At 48.2% G+C, this 14,936-nt stretch overlaps 29 non-coding genes across 29 annotated transcripts; all 29 read right to left on the reverse strand.

Moving 5' to 3' along the window:
* Positions 1-201: 201 nt before the first annotated feature.
* Trnak-cuu lies at positions 202-274 on the reverse strand. The gene has a single exon. It is a non-coding gene; the product is annotated as a tRNA-Lys (tRNA).
* A 438-nt stretch (positions 275-712) lies between these two features.
* On the reverse strand, positions 713-785 carry Trnar-ucg. Its single transcript has one exon. It is a non-coding gene; the product is annotated as a tRNA-Arg (tRNA).
* Positions 786-1,348: 563 nt separating this feature from the next.
* Trnat-agu lies at positions 1,349-1,420 on the reverse strand. The gene has a single exon. It is a non-coding gene; the product is annotated as a tRNA-Thr (tRNA).
* Positions 1,421-1,741: 321 nt separating this feature from the next.
* Positions 1,742-1,814, reverse strand: Trnak-cuu. Its single transcript has one exon. It is a non-coding gene; the product is annotated as a tRNA-Lys (tRNA).
* A 438-nt stretch (positions 1,815-2,252) lies between these two features.
* Positions 2,253-2,325, reverse strand: Trnar-ucg. The gene has a single exon. It is a non-coding gene; the product is annotated as a tRNA-Arg (tRNA).
* Positions 2,326-2,879: 554 nt separating this feature from the next.
* Trnat-agu lies at positions 2,880-2,951 on the reverse strand. The gene has a single exon. It is a non-coding gene; the product is annotated as a tRNA-Thr (tRNA).
* A 321-nt stretch (positions 2,952-3,272) lies between these two features.
* Trnak-cuu lies at positions 3,273-3,345 on the reverse strand. Its single transcript has one exon. It is a non-coding gene; the product is annotated as a tRNA-Lys (tRNA).
* A 438-nt stretch (positions 3,346-3,783) lies between these two features.
* Trnar-ucg lies at positions 3,784-3,856 on the reverse strand. Its single transcript has one exon. It is a non-coding gene; the product is annotated as a tRNA-Arg (tRNA).
* Positions 3,857-4,413: 557 nt separating this feature from the next.
* On the reverse strand, positions 4,414-4,485 carry Trnat-agu. The gene has a single exon. It is a non-coding gene; the product is annotated as a tRNA-Thr (tRNA).
* Positions 4,486-4,806: 321 nt separating this feature from the next.
* On the reverse strand, positions 4,807-4,879 carry Trnak-cuu. Its single transcript has one exon. It is a non-coding gene; the product is annotated as a tRNA-Lys (tRNA).
* Positions 4,880-5,317: 438 nt separating this feature from the next.
* On the reverse strand, positions 5,318-5,390 carry Trnar-ucg. The gene has a single exon. It is a non-coding gene; the product is annotated as a tRNA-Arg (tRNA).
* Positions 5,391-5,950: 560 nt separating this feature from the next.
* On the reverse strand, positions 5,951-6,022 carry Trnat-agu. The gene has a single exon. It is a non-coding gene; the product is annotated as a tRNA-Thr (tRNA).
* Positions 6,023-6,343: 321 nt separating this feature from the next.
* Trnak-cuu lies at positions 6,344-6,416 on the reverse strand. Its single transcript has one exon. It is a non-coding gene; the product is annotated as a tRNA-Lys (tRNA).
* A 438-nt stretch (positions 6,417-6,854) lies between these two features.
* Positions 6,855-6,927, reverse strand: Trnar-ucg. The gene has a single exon. It is a non-coding gene; the product is annotated as a tRNA-Arg (tRNA).
* Positions 6,928-7,472: 545 nt separating this feature from the next.
* Trnat-agu lies at positions 7,473-7,544 on the reverse strand. Its single transcript has one exon. It is a non-coding gene; the product is annotated as a tRNA-Thr (tRNA).
* Positions 7,545-7,865: 321 nt separating this feature from the next.
* Trnak-cuu lies at positions 7,866-7,938 on the reverse strand. Its single transcript has one exon. It is a non-coding gene; the product is annotated as a tRNA-Lys (tRNA).
* Positions 7,939-8,376: 438 nt separating this feature from the next.
* Trnar-ucg lies at positions 8,377-8,449 on the reverse strand. The gene has a single exon. It is a non-coding gene; the product is annotated as a tRNA-Arg (tRNA).
* A 551-nt stretch (positions 8,450-9,000) lies between these two features.
* Trnat-agu lies at positions 9,001-9,072 on the reverse strand. Its single transcript has one exon. It is a non-coding gene; the product is annotated as a tRNA-Thr (tRNA).
* Positions 9,073-9,393: 321 nt separating this feature from the next.
* Positions 9,394-9,466, reverse strand: Trnak-cuu. Its single transcript has one exon. It is a non-coding gene; the product is annotated as a tRNA-Lys (tRNA).
* Positions 9,467-9,904: 438 nt separating this feature from the next.
* On the reverse strand, positions 9,905-9,977 carry Trnar-ucg. Its single transcript has one exon. It is a non-coding gene; the product is annotated as a tRNA-Arg (tRNA).
* Positions 9,978-10,522: 545 nt separating this feature from the next.
* On the reverse strand, positions 10,523-10,594 carry Trnat-agu. The gene has a single exon. It is a non-coding gene; the product is annotated as a tRNA-Thr (tRNA).
* A 321-nt stretch (positions 10,595-10,915) lies between these two features.
* On the reverse strand, positions 10,916-10,988 carry Trnak-cuu. The gene has a single exon. It is a non-coding gene; the product is annotated as a tRNA-Lys (tRNA).
* Positions 10,989-11,426: 438 nt separating this feature from the next.
* Trnar-ucg lies at positions 11,427-11,499 on the reverse strand. The gene has a single exon. It is a non-coding gene; the product is annotated as a tRNA-Arg (tRNA).
* A 557-nt stretch (positions 11,500-12,056) lies between these two features.
* Positions 12,057-12,128, reverse strand: Trnat-agu. The gene has a single exon. It is a non-coding gene; the product is annotated as a tRNA-Thr (tRNA).
* A 321-nt stretch (positions 12,129-12,449) lies between these two features.
* Positions 12,450-12,522, reverse strand: Trnak-cuu. Its single transcript has one exon. It is a non-coding gene; the product is annotated as a tRNA-Lys (tRNA).
* Positions 12,523-12,960: 438 nt separating this feature from the next.
* On the reverse strand, positions 12,961-13,033 carry Trnar-ucg. The gene has a single exon. It is a non-coding gene; the product is annotated as a tRNA-Arg (tRNA).
* A 557-nt stretch (positions 13,034-13,590) lies between these two features.
* Positions 13,591-13,662, reverse strand: Trnat-agu. Its single transcript has one exon. It is a non-coding gene; the product is annotated as a tRNA-Thr (tRNA).
* Positions 13,663-13,983: 321 nt separating this feature from the next.
* On the reverse strand, positions 13,984-14,056 carry Trnak-cuu. Its single transcript has one exon. It is a non-coding gene; the product is annotated as a tRNA-Lys (tRNA).
* Positions 14,057-14,494: 438 nt separating this feature from the next.
* Trnar-ucg lies at positions 14,495-14,567 on the reverse strand. Its single transcript has one exon. It is a non-coding gene; the product is annotated as a tRNA-Arg (tRNA).
* Between the last annotated feature and the right edge of the window lie 369 nt (positions 14,568-14,936).

The raw sequence follows: 14,936 nt of genomic DNA on the forward strand, positions 1-14,936 counted from the left end.
CCTACACATCTCACACGATATCGATGTACGCCTAAAATTCCAAAACAACACATTTATTTCATTTCAGAGTTACTTTCAGCTTCAAAAACCATTCCTCTGATATTCATACGAAGCTAGGCATCGTCGTAACCCGTTACGTTCATTACGCAAGGTTCACGAGAGGGGCGCAGGTTGCATCCGCGTAGACACAAAATTTAGCGCCGCCCAGCGTGGGGCTCGAACCCACGACCCTCAGATTAAGAGTCTCATGCTCTACCGACTGAGCTAGCCGGGCTCCACACAACGCGTTACGAGCCATACAGTATTTATGCGACCTGCGACCATCTATGGAAGATCCTTTTGACTACAGCTTATTTCCTGCTGCCACAAAAGAGCTACAATCCTATTCAATGGAAAATTGTCTCCGAAAGGCATCAAATCTACTTGAAATGATACGTGGCTATCAGCACCATTATTCAACACACATGCTCGACAGTGCGCAGACGCCTGTGGCGTAGCTCTTGGGTCCTGAGTCAGATGCAGTAGTTCCAAAAGAACTCTCCTGATCGGCACTGTGCCGAAAATTTCGCTACACAACCCCTTTGTCTTGCTTGAGCTTCAGGTAGGCGCCGGTTTGCAGCCAGGAAGCGGACAGCAGCAACTTTCAACTAATTTTGTACTACTCAAACAACACAGTAAAACAGCATGCAACTTTTGCAGAACTGGAAAAACTCGACCGTGACAGGATTCGAACCTGCAATCTTCGGATCCGAAGTCCGACGCCTTATCCATTAGGCCACACGGTCACTGGCGCAATATGCTTCCCCACACACACCTCATTTTCGCCATTTGTACGCTTGCCGGAATGAATTTCCCATCTTTGACGCAATCCTCCATCTCCAATTTCAGTACTAAAAAGGCGACGCTACTTCTTGCTGTGTCCCATCGCAAGTTACATTCAAGCCCTTATGACGCTGATCAAACAAGAGGTTGCAAATCAGCTTCAATCGCTTACTGCCATCTCTGTCGGTTGCAGAAGGTACCTCACCCTATGTCATACAATGGCGAGTTGCCGCTGTTACCAAAGCGGCGGCGGCGCCGACGACGACGACGACGACGACGACGACGACGACAACCGCGAGGGTCTCTTCCAGGGGTAGAAAATACATCACAAGAACTAAGTATTTCACGTCGGCATTCTCCGGAGACTGCCAAAAGCAACAGTTTCCGGTGCCTACATTAATAGCACCATTCGCACTAATCTTTTGCGAGAGCAATTCTTAAATACCGCACCCATTCATAATTTTTTTAATCCTTGACCACTTTTTTCGAAAGCGCTACGGTAGATGGGGCTGTTACAAAATTCATTTGCCTCCTGTGAGGATCGAACTCACGACCTCTGGTTTACTAGACCAGCGCTCTGCCACTGAGCTAAGGAAGCGCCGCCTAGCGCCCTTTTCGGGTACTTTATTCTTATGGACTAGTGAATCGGAGCCCTTCAGCTGGAAACGCACCGCATTAGCGACCATTACTTGCATTTAGTTAGCACAGCTGCTGCTTTCCTACACATCTCACACGATATCGATGTACGCCTAAAATTCCAAAACAACACATTTATTTCATTTCAGAGTTACTTTCAGCTTCAAAAACCATTCCTCTGATATTCATACGAAGCTAGGCATCGTCGTAACCCGTTACGTTCATTACGCAAGGCTCACGAGAGGGGCGCAGGTTGCATCCGCGTAGACACAAAATTTAGCGCCGCCCAGCGTGGGGCTCTAACCCACGACCCTCAGATTAAGAGTCTCATGCTCTACCGACTGAGCTAGCCGGGCTCCACACAACGCGTTACGAGCCATACAGTATTTATGCGACCTGCGACCATCTATGGAAGATCCTTTTGACTACAGCTTATTTCCTGCTGCCACAAATGAGCTACAATCCTATTCAATGGAAAATTGTCTCCGAAAGGCATCAAATCTACTTGAAATGATACGTGGCTATCAGCACCATTATTCAACACACATGCTCGACAGTGCGCAGACGCCTGTGGCGTAGCTCTTGGGTCCTGAGTCAGATGCAGTAGTTCCAAAAGAACTCTCCTGATCGGCACTGTGCCGAAAATTTCGCTACACAACCCCTTTGTCTTGCTTGAGCTTCAGGTAGGCGCCGGTTTGCAGCCAGGAAGCGGACAGCAGCAACTTTCAACTAATTTTGTACTACTCAAACAACACAGTAAAACAGCATGCAACTTTTGCAGAACTGGAAAAACTCGACCGTGACAGGATTCGAACCTGCAATCTTCGGATCCGAAGTCCGACGCCTTATCCATTAGGCCACACGGTCACTGGCGCAATATGCTTCCCCACACACACCTCATTTTCGCCATTTGTACGCTTGCCGGAATGAATTTCCCATCTTTGACGCAATCCTCCATCTCCAATTTCAGTACTAAAAAGGCGACGCTACTTCTTGCTGTGTCCCATCGCAAGTTACATTCAAGCCCTTATGACGCTGATCAAACAAGAGGTTGCAAATCAGCTTCAATCGCTTACTGCCATCTCTGTCGGTTGCAGAAGGTACCTCACCCTATGTCATACAATGGCGAGTTGCCGCTGTTACCAAAGCGGCGGCGGCGCCGACGACGACGACGACGACGACGACAACCGCGAGGGTCTCTACCAGGGGTAGAAAATACATCACAAGAACCAAGTATTTCACGTCGGCATTCTCCGGAGACTGCCAAAAGCAACAGTTTCCGGTGCCTACTTTAATAGCACCATTCGCACTATTCTTTTGCGAGAGCAATTCTTAAATACCGCACCCATTCATAATTTTTTTTATCCTTGACCACTTTTTTCGAAAGCGCTACGGTAGATGGGGCTGTTACAAAATTCATTTGCCTCCTGTGAGGATCGAACTCACGACCTCTGGTTTACTAGACCAGCGCTCTGCCACTGAGCTAAGGAGGCGCCGCCTAGCGCCCTTTTCGGGTACTTTATTCTTATGGACTAGTGAATCGGAGCCCTTCAGCTGGAAACGCACCGCATTAGCGACCATTACTTGCATTTAGTTAGCACAGCTGCTGCTTTCCTACACATCTCACACGATATCGATGTACGCCTAAAATTCCAAAACAACACATTTATTTCATTTCAGAGTTACTTTCAGCTTCAAAAACCATTCCTCTGATATTCATACGAAGCTAGGCATCGTCGTAACCCGTTACGTTCATTACGCAAGGCTCACGAGAGGGGCGCAGGTTGCATCCGCGTAGACACAAAATTTAGCGCCGCCCAGCGTGGGGCTCTAACCCACGACCCTCAGATTAAGAGTCTCATGCTCTACCGACTGAGCTAGCCGGGCTCCACACAACGCGTTACGAGCCATACAGTATTTATGCGACCTGCGACCATCTATGGAAGATCCTTTTGACTACAGCTTATTTCCTGCTGCCACAAATGAGCTACAATCCTATTCAATGGAAAATTGTCTCCGAAAGGCATCAAATCTACTTGAAATGATACGTGGCTATCAGCACCATTATTCAACACACATGCTCGACAGTGCGCAGACGCCTGTGGCGTAGCTCTTGGGTCCTGAGTCAGATGCAGTAGTTCCAAAAGAACTCTCCTGATCGGCACTGTGCCGAAAATTTCGCTACACAACCCCTTTGTCTTGCTTGAGCTTCAGGTAGGCGCCGGTTTGCAGCCAGGAAGCGGACAGCAGCAACTTTCAACTAATTTTGTACTACTCAAACAACACAGTAAAACAGCATGCAACTTTTGCAGAACTGGAAAAACTCGACCGTGACAGGATTCGAACCTGCAATCTTCGGATCCGAAGTCCGACGCCTTATCCATTAGGCCACACGGTCACTGGCGCAATATGCTTCCCCACACACACCTCATTTTCGCCATTTGTACGCTTGCCGGAATGAATTTCCCATCTTTGACGCAATCCTCCATCTCCAATTTCAGTACTAAAAAGGCGACGCTACTTCTTGCTGTGTCCCATCGCAAGTTACATTCAAGCCCTTATGACGCTGATCAAACAAGAGGTTGCAAATCAGCTTCAATCGCTTACTGCCATCTCTGTCGGTTGCAGAAGGTACCTCACCCTATGTCATACAATGGCGAGTTGCCGCTGTTACCAAAGCGGCGGCGGCGCCGACGACGACGACGACGACGACGACGACAACCGCGAGGGTCTCTACCAGGGGTAGAAAATACATCACAAGAACCAAGTATTTCACGTCGGCATTCTCCGGAGACTGCCAAAAGCAACAGTTTCCGGTGCCTACTTTAATAGCACCATTCGCACTATTCTTTTGCGAGAGCAATTCTTAAATACCGCACCCATTCATAATTTTTTTTATCCTTGACCACTTTTTTCGAAAGCGCTACGGTAGATGGGGCTGTTACAAAATTCATTTGCCTCCTGTGAGGATCGAACTCACGACCTCTGGTTTACTAGACCAGCGCTCTGCCACTGAGCTAAGGAGGCGCCGCCTAGCGCCCTTTTCGGGTACTTTATTCTTATGGACTAGTGAATCGGAGCCCTTCAGCTGGAAACGCACCGCATTAGCGACCATTACTTGCATTTAGTTAGCACAGCTGCTGCTTTCCTACACATCTCACACGATATCGATGTACGCCTAAAATTCCAAAACAACACATTTATTTCATTTCAGAGTTACTTTCAGCTTCAAAAACCATTCCTCTGATATTCATACGAAGCTAGGCATCGTCGTAACCCGTTACGTTCATTACGCAAGGCTCACGAGAGGGGCGCAGGTTGCATCCGCGTAGACACAAAATTTAGCGCCGCCCAGCGTGGGGCTCTAACCCACGACCCTCAGATTAAGAGTCTCATGCTCTACCGACTGAGCTAGCCGGGCTCCACACAACGCGTTACGAGCCATACAGTATTTATGCGACCTGCGACCATCTATGGAAGATCCTTTTGACTACAGCTTATTTCCTGCTGCCACAAATGAGCTACAATCCTATTCAATGGAAAATTGTCTCCGAAAGGCATCAAATCTACTTGAAATGATACGTGGCTATCAGCACCATTATTCAACACACATGCTCGACAGTGCGCAGACGCCTGTGGCGTAGCTCTTGGGTCCTGAGTCAGATGCAGTAGTTCCAAAAGAACTCTCCTGATCGGCACTGTGCCGAAAATTTCGCTACACAACCCCTTTGTCTTGCTTGAGCTTCAGGTAGGCGCCGGTTTGCAGCCAGGAAGCGGACAGCAGCAACTTTCAACTAATTTTGTACTACTCAAACAACACAGTAAAACAGCATGCAACTTTTGCAGAACTGGAAAAACTCGACCGTGACAGGATTCGAACCTGCAATCTTCGGATCCGAAGTCCGACGCCTTATCCATTAGGCCACACGGTCACTGGCGCAATATGCTTCCCCACACACACCTCATTTTCGCCATTTGTACGCTTGCCGGAATGAATTTCCCATCTTTGACGCAATCCTCCATCTCCAATTTCAGTACTAAAAAGGCGACGCTACTTCTTGCTGTGTCCCATCGCAAGTTACATTCAAGCCCTTATGACGCTGATCAAACAAGAGGTTGCAAATCAGCTTCAATCGCTTACTGCCATCTCTGTCGGTTGCAGAAGGTACCTCACCCTATGTCATACAATGGCAAGTTGCCGCTGTTACCAAAGCGGCGGCGGCGCCGACGACGACGACGACGACGACGACGACGACAACCGCGAGGGTCTCTACCAGGGGTAGAAAATACATCACAAGAACCAAGTATTTCACGTCGGCATTCTCCGGAGACTGCCAAAAGCAACAGTTTCCGGTGCCTACTTTAATAGCACCATTCGCACTATTCTTTTGCGAGAGCAATTCTTAAATACCGCACCCATTCATAATTTTTTTTATCCTTGACCACTTTTTTCGAAAGCGCTACGGTAGATGGGGCTGTTACAAAATTCATTTGCCTCCTGTGAGGATCGAACTCACGACCTCTGGTTTACTAGACCAGCGCTCTGCCACTGAGCTAAGGAGGCGCCGCCTAGCGCCCTTTTCGGGTACTTTATTCTTATGGACTAGTGAATCGGAGCCCTTCAGCTGGAAACGCACCGCATTAGCGACCATTACTTGCATTTAGTTAGCACAGCTGCTGCTTTCCTACACATCTCACACGATATCGATGTACGCCTAAAATTCCAAAACAACACATTTATTTCATTTCAGAGTTACTTTCAGCTTCAAAAACCATTCCTCTGATATTCATACGAAGCTAGGCATCGTCGTAACCCGTTACGTTCATTACGCAAGGCTCACGAGAGGGGCGCAGGTTGCATCCGCGTAGACACAAAATTTAGCGCCGCCCAGCGTGGGGCTCTAACCCACGACCCTCAGATTAAGAGTCTCATGCTCTACCGACTGAGCTAGCCGGGCTCCACACAACGCGTTACGAGCCATACAGTATTTATGCGACCTGCGACCATCTATGGAAGATCCTTTTGACTACAGCTTATTTCCTGCTGCCACAAATGAGCTACAATCCTATTCAATGGAAAATTGTCTCCGAAAGGCATCAAATCTACTTGAAATGATACGTGGCTATCAGCACCATTATTCAACACACATGCTCGACAGTGCGCAGACGCCTGTGGCGTAGCTCTTGGGTCCTGAGTCAGATGCAGTAGTTCCAAAAGAACTCTCCTGATCGGCACTGTGCCGAAAATTTCGCTACACAACCCCTTTGTCTTGCTTGAGCTTCAGGTAGGCGCCGGTTTGCAGCCAGGAAGCGGACAGCAGCAACTTTCAACTAATTTTGTACTACTCAAACAACACAGTAAAACAGCATGCAACTTTTGCAGAACTGGAAAAACTCGACCGTGACAGGATTCGAACCTGCAATCTTCGGATCCGAAGTCCGACGCCTTATCCATTAGGCCACACGGTCACTGGCGCAATATGCTTCCCCACACACACCTCATTTTCGCCATTTGTACGCTTGCCGGAATGAATTTCCCATCTTTGACGCAATCCTCCATCTCCAATTTCAGTACTAAAAAGGCGACGCTACTTCTTGCTGTGTCCCATCGCAAGTTACATTCAAGCCCTTATGACGCTGATCAAACAAGAGGTTGCAAATCAGCTTCAATCACTTACTGCCATCTCTGTCGGTTGCAGAAGGTACCTCACCCTATGTCATACAATGGCGAGTTGCCGCTGTTACCAAAGCGGCGGCGGCGCCGCCGACGACGACGACAACCGCGAGGGTCTCTACCAGGGGTAGAAAATACATCACAAGAACTAAGTATTTCACGTCGGCATTCTCCGGAGACTGCCAAAAGCAACAGTTTCCGGTGCCTACTTTAATAGCACCATTCGCACTATTCTTTTGCGAGAGCAATTCTTAAATACCGCACCCATTCATAATTTTTTTTATCCTTGACCACTTTTCTCGAAAGCGCTACGGTAGATGGGGCTGTTACAAAATTCATTTGCCTCCTGTGAGGATCGAACTCACGACCTCTGGTTTACTAGACCAGCGCTCTGCCACTGAGCTAAGGAGGCGCCGCCTAGCGCCCTTTTCGGGTACTTTATTCTTATGGACTAGTGAATCGGAGCCCTTCAGCTGGAAACGCACCGCATTAGCGACCATTACTTGCATTTAGTTAGCACAGCTGCTGCTTTCCTACACATCTCACACGATATCGATGTACGCCTAAAATTCCAAAACAACACATTTATTTCATTTCAGAGTTACTTTCAGCTTCAAAAACCATTCCTCTGATATTCATACGAAGCTAGGCATCGTCGTAACCCGTTACGTTCATTACGCAAGGCTCACGAGAGGGGCGCAGGTTGCATCCGCGTAGACACAAAATTTAGCGCCGCCCAGCGTGGGGCTCTAACCCACGACCCTCAGATTAAGAGTCTCATGCTCTACCGACCGAGCTAGCCGGGCTCCACACAACGCGTTACGAGGCATACAGTATTTATGCGACCTGCGACCATCTATGGAAGATCCTTTTGACTACAGCTTATTTCCTGCTGCCACAAATGAGCTACAATCCTATTCAATGGAAAATTGTCTCCGAAAGGCATCAAATCTACTTGAAATGATACGTGGCTATCAGCACCATTATTCAACACACATGCTCGACAGTGCGCAGACGCCTGTGGCGTAGCTCTTGGGTCCTGAGTCAGATGCAGTAGTTCCAAAAGAACTCTCCTGATCGGCACTGTGCCGAAAATTTCGCTACACAACCCCTTTGTCTTGCTTGAGCTTCAGGTAGGCGCCGGTTTGCAGCCAGGAAGCGAACAGCAGCAACTTTCAACTAATTTTGTACTACTCAAACAACACAGTAAAACAGCATGCAACTTTTGCAGAACTGGAAAAACTCGACCGTGACAGGATTCGAACCTGCAATCTTCGGATCCGAAGTCCGACGCCTTATCCATTAGGCCACACGGTCACTGGCGCAATATGCTTCCCCACACACACCTCATTTTCGCCATTTGTACGCTTGCCGGAATGAATTTCCCATCTTTGACGCAATCCTCCATCTCCAATTTCAGTACTAAAAAGGCGACGCTACTTCTTGCTGTGTCCCATCGCAAGTTACATTCAAGCCCTTATGACGCTGATCAAACAAGAGGTTGCAAATCAGCTTCAATCGCTTACTGCCATCTCTGTCGGTTGCAGAAGGTACCTCACCCAATGTCATACAATGGCGAGTTGCCGCTGTTACCAAAGCGGCGGCGGCGCCGACGACGACGACGACGACGACAACCGCGAGGGTCTCTTCCAGGGGTAGAAAATACATCACAAGAACTAAGTATTTCACGTCGGCATTCTCCGGAGACTGCCAAAAGCAACAGTTTCCGGTGCCTACATTAATAGCACCATTCGCACTAATCTTTTGCGAGAGCAATTCTTAAATACCGCACCCATTCATAATTTTTTTAATCCTTGACCACTTTTTTCGAAAGCGCTACGGTAGATGGGGCTGTTACAAAATTCATTTGCCTCCTGTGAGGATCGAACTCACGACCTCTGGTTTACTAGACCAGCGCTCTGCCACTGAGCTAAGGAAGCGCCGCCTAGGGCCCTTTTCGGGTACTTTATTCTTATGGACTAGTGAATCGGAGCCCTTCAGCTGGAAACGCACCGCATTAGCGACCATTACTTGCATTTAGTTAGCACAGCTGCTGCTTTCCTACACATCTCACACGATATCGATGTACGCCTAAAATTCCAAAACAACACATTTATTTCATTTCAGAGTTACTTTCAGCTTCAAAAACCATTCCTCTGATATTCATACGAAGCTAGGCATCGTCGTAACCCGTTACGTTCATTACGCAAGGCTCACGAGAGGGGCGCAGGTTGCATCCGCGTAGACACAAAATTTAGCGCCGCCCAGCGTGGGGCTCTAACCCACGACCCTCAGATTAAGAGTCTCATGCTCTACCGACCGAGCTAGCCGGGCTCCACACAACGCGTTACGAGGCATACAGTATTTATGCGACCTGCGACCATCTATGGAAGATCCTTTTGACTACAGCTTATTTCCTGCTGCCACAAATGAGCTACAATCCTATTCAATGGAAAATTGTCTCCGAAAGGCATCAAATCTACTTGAAATGATACGTGGCTATCAGCACCATTATTCAACACACATGCTCGACAGTGCGCAGACGCCTGTGGCGTAGCTCTTGGGTCCTGAGTCAGATGCAGTAGTTCCAAAAGAACTCTCCTGATCGGCACTGTGCCGAAAATTTCGCTACACAACCCCTTTGTCTTGCTTGAGCTTCAGGTAGGCGCCGGTTTGCAGCCAGGAAGCGAACAGCAGCAACTTTCAACTAATTTTGTACTACTCAAACAACACAGTAAAACAGCATGCAACTTTTGCAGAACTGGAAAAACTCGACCGTGACAGGATTCGAACCTGCAATCTTCGGATCCGAAGTCCGACGCCTTATCCATTAGGCCACACGGTCACTGGCGCAATATGCTTCCCCACACACACCTCATTTTCGCCATTTGTACGCTTGCCGGAATGAATTTCCCATCTTTGACGCAATCCTCCATCTCCAATTTCAGTACTAAAAAGGCGACGCTACTTCTTGCTGTGTCCCATCGCAAGTTACATTCAAGCCCTTATGACGCTGATCAAACAAGAGGTTGCAAATCAGCTTCAATCACTTACTGCCATCTCTGTCGGTTGCAGAAGGTACCTCACCCTATGTCATACAATGGCGAGTTGCCGCTGTTACCAAAGCGGCGGCGGCGCCGCCGACGACGACGACAACCGCGAGGGTCTCTACCAGGGGTAGAAAATACATCACAAGAACTAAGTATTTCACGTCGGCATTCTCCGGAGACTGCCAAAAGCAACAGTTTCCGGTGCCTACTTTAATAGCACCATTCGCACTATTCTTTTGCGAGAGCAATTCTTAAATACCGCACCCATTCATAATTTTTTTTATCCTTGACCACTTTTCTCGAAAGCGCTACGGTAGATGGGGCTGTTACAAAATTCATTTGCCTCCTGTGAGGATCGAACTCACGACCTCTGGTTTACTAGACCAGCGCTCTGCCACTGAGCTAAGGAGGCGCCGCCTAGCGCCCTTTTCGGGTACTTTATTCTTATGGACTAGTGAATCGGAGCCCTTCAGCTGGAAACGCACCGCATTAGCGACCATTACTTGCATTTAGTTAGCACAGCTGCTGCTTTCCTACACATCTCACACGATATCGATGTACGCCTAAAATTCCAAAACAACACATTTATTTCATTTCAGAGTTACTTTCAGCTTCAAAAACCATTCCTCTGATATTCATACGAAGCTAGGCATCGTCGTAACCCGTTACGTTCATTACGCAAGGCTCACGAGAGGGGCGCAGGTTGCATCCGCGTAGACACAAAATTTAGCGCCGCCCAGCGTGGGGCTCTAACCCACGACCCTCAGATTAAGAGTCTCATGCTCTACCGACCGAGCTAGCCGGGCTCCACACAACGCGTTACGAGGCATACAGTATTTATGCGACCTGCGACCATCTATGGAAGATCCTTTTGACTACAGCTTATTTCCTGCTGCCACAAATGAGCTACAATCCTATTCAATGGAAAATTGTCTCCGAAAGGCATCAAATCTACTTGAAATGATACGTGGCTATCAGCACCATTATTCAACACACATGCTCGACAGTGCGCAGACGCCTGTGGCGTAGCTCTTGGGTCCTGAGTCAGATGCAGTAGTTCCAAAAGAACTCTCCTGATCGGCACTGTGCCGAAAATTTCGCTACACAACCCCTTTGTCTTGCTTGAGCTTCAGGTAGGCGCCGGTTTGCAGCCAGGAAGCGAACAGCAGCAACTTTCAACTAATTTTGTACTACTCAAACAACACAGTAAAACAGCATGCAACTTTTGCAGAACTGGAAAAACTCGACCGTGACAGGATTCGAACCTGCAATCTTCGGATCCGAAGTCCGACGCCTTATCCATTAGGCCACACGGTCACTGGCGCAATATGCTTCCCCACACACACCTCATTTTCGCCATTTGTACGCTTGCCGGAATGAATTTCCCATCTTTGACGCAATCCTCCATCTCCAATTTCAGTACTAAAAAGGCGACGCTACTTCTTGCTGTGTCCCATCGCAAGTTACATTCAAGCCCTTATGACGCTGATCAAACAAGAGGTTGCAAATCAGCTTCAATCGCTTACTGCCATCTCTGTCGGTTGCAGAAGGTACCTCACCCAATGTCATACAATGGCGAGTTGCCGCTGTTACCAAAGCGGCGGCGGCGCCGACGACGACGACGACGACGACGACGACAACCGCGAGGGTCTCTTCCAGGGGTAGAAAATACATCACAAGAACTAAGTATTTCACGTCGGCATTCTCCGGAGACTGCCAAAAGCAACAGTTTCCGGTGCCTACATTAATAGCACCATTCGCACTAATCTTTTGCGAGAGCAATTCTTAAATACCGCACCCATTCATAATTTTTTTAATCCTTGACCACTTTTTTCGAAAGCGCTACGGTAGATGGGGCTGTTACAAAATTCATTTGCCTCCTGTGAGGATCGAACTCACGACCTCTGGTTTACTAGACCAGCGCTCTGCCACTGAGCTAAGGAAGCGCCGCCTAGGGCCCTTTTCGGGTACTTTATTCTTATGGACTAGTGAATCGGAGCCCTTCAGCTGGAAACGCACCGCATTAGCGACCATTACTTGCATTTAGTTAGCACAGCTGCTGCTTTCCTACACATCTCACACGATATCGATGTACGCCTAAAATTCCAAAACAACACATTTATTTCATTTCAGAGTTACTTTCAGCTTCAAAAACCATTCCTCTGATATTCATACGAAGCTAGGCATCGTCGTAACCCGTTACGTTCATTACGCAAGGCTCACGAGAGGGGCGCAGGTTGCATCCGCGTAGACACAAAATTTAGCGCCGCCCAGCGTGGGGCTCTAACCCACGACCCTCAGATTAAGAGTCTCATGCTCTACCGACCGAGCTAGCCGGGCTCCACACAACGCGTTACGAGGCATACAGTATTTATGCGACCTGCGACCATCTATGGAAGATCCTTTTGACTACAGCTTATTTCCTGCTGCCACAAATGAGCTACAATCCTATTCAATGGAAAATTGTCTCCGAAAGGCATCAAATCTACTTGAAATGATACGTGGCTATCAGCACCATTATTCAACACACATGCTCGACAGTGCGCAGACGCCTGTGGCGTAGCTCTTGGGTCCTGAGTCAGATGCAGTAGTTCCAAAAGAACTCTCCTGATCGGCACTGTGCCGAAAATTTCGCTACACAACCCCTTTGTCTTGCTTGAGCTTCAGGTAGGCGCCGGTTTGCAGCCAGGAAGCGAACAGCAGCAACTTTCAACTAATTTTGTACTACTCAAACAACACAGTAAAACAGCATGCAACTTTTGCAGAACTGGAAAAACTCGACCGTGACAGGATTCGAACCTGCAATCTTCGGATCCGAAGTCCGACGCCTTATCCATTAGGCCACACGGTCACTGGCGCAATATGCTTCCCCACACACACCTCATTTTCGCCATTTGTACGCTTGCCGGAATGAATTTCCCATCTTTGACGCAATCCTCCATCTCCAATTTCAGTACTAAAAAGGCGACGCTACTTCTTGCTGTGTCCCATCGCAAGTTACATTCAAGCCCTTATGACGCTGATCAAACAAGAGGTTGCAAATCAGCTTCAATCGCTTACTGCCATCTCTGTCGGTTGCAGAAGGTACCTCACCCAATGTCATACAATGGCGAGTTGCCGCTGTTACCAAAGCGGCGGCGGCGCCGACGACGACGACGACGACGACGACGACAACCGCGAGGGTCTCTTCCAGGGGTAGAAAATACATCACAAGAACTAAGTATTTCACGTCGGCATTCTCCGGAGACTGCCAAAAGCAACAGTTTCCGGTGCCTACATTAATAGCACCATTCGCACTAATCTTTTGCGAGAGCAATTCTTAAATACCGCACCCATTCATAATTTTTTTAATCCTTGACCACTTTTTTCGAAAGCGCTACGGTAGATGGGGCTGTTACAAAATTCATTTGCCTCCTGTGAGGATCGAACTCACGACCTCTGGTTTACTAGACCAGCGCTCTGCCACTGAGCTAAGGAAGCGCCGCCTAGGGCCCTTTTCGGGTACTTTATTCTTATGGACTAGTGAATCGGAGCCCTTCAGCTGGAAACGCACCGCATTAGCGACCATTACTTGCATTTAGTTAGCACAGCTGCTGCTTTCCTACACATCTCACACGATATCGATGTACGCCTAAAATTCCAAAACAACACATTTATTTCATTTCAGAGTTACTTTCAGCTTCAAAAACCATTCCTCTGATATTCATACGAAGCTAGGCATCGTCGTAACCCGTTACGTTCATTACGCAAGGCTCACGAGAGGGGCGCAGGTTGCATCCGCGTAGACACAAAATTTAGCGCCGCCCAGCGTGGGGCTCTAACCCACGACCCTCAGATTAAGAGTCTCATGCTCTACCGACCGAGCTAGCCGGGCTCCACACAACGCGTTACGAGGCATACAGTATTTATGCGACCTGCGACCATCTATGGAAGATCCTTTTGACTACAGCTTATTTCCTGCTGCCACAAATGAGCTACAATCCTATTCAATGGAAAATTGTCTCCGAAAGGCATCAAATCTACTTGAAATGATACGTGGCTATCAGCACCATTATTCAACACACATGCTCGACAGTGCGCAGACGCCTGTGGCGTAGCTCTTGGGTCCTGAGTCAGATGCAGTAGTTCCAAAAGAACTCTCCTGATCGGCACTGTGCCGAAAATTTCGCTACACAACCCCTTTGTCTTGCTTGAGCTTCAGGTAGGCGCCGGTTTGCAGCCAGGAAGCGAACAGCAGCAACTTTCAACTAATTTTGTACTACTCAAACAACACAGTAAAACAGCATGCAACTTTTGCAGAACTGGAAAAACTCGACCGTGACAGGATTCGAACCTGCAATCTTCGGATCCGAAGTCCGACGCCTTATCCATTAGGCCACACGGTCACTGGCGCAATATGCTTCCCCACACACACCTCATTTTCGCCATTTGTACGCTTGCCGGAATGAATTTCCCATCTTTGACGCAATCCTCCATCTCCAATTTCAGTACTAAAAAGGCGACGCTACTTCTTGCTGTGTCCCATCGCAAGTTACATTCAAGCCCTTATGACGCTGATCAAACAAGAGGTTGCAAATCAGCTTCAATCGCTTACTGCCATCTCTGTCGGTTGCAGAAGGTACCTCACCCTATGTCATACAATGGCGAGTTGCCGCTGTTACCAAAGCGGCGGCGGCGCCGACGACGACGACGACAACCGCGAGGGTCTCTACCAGGGGTAGAAAATACATCACAAGAACTAAGTATTTCACGTC

Source organism: Schistocerca piceifrons, unplaced genomic scaffold (genome assembly GCF_021461385.2).
Source record: "Schistocerca piceifrons isolate TAMUIC-IGC-003096 unplaced genomic scaffold, iqSchPice1.1 HiC_scaffold_1772, whole genome shotgun sequence".
Classification (NCBI taxonomy): Eukaryota; Metazoa; Arthropoda; class Insecta; order Orthoptera; family Acrididae; genus Schistocerca; species Schistocerca piceifrons.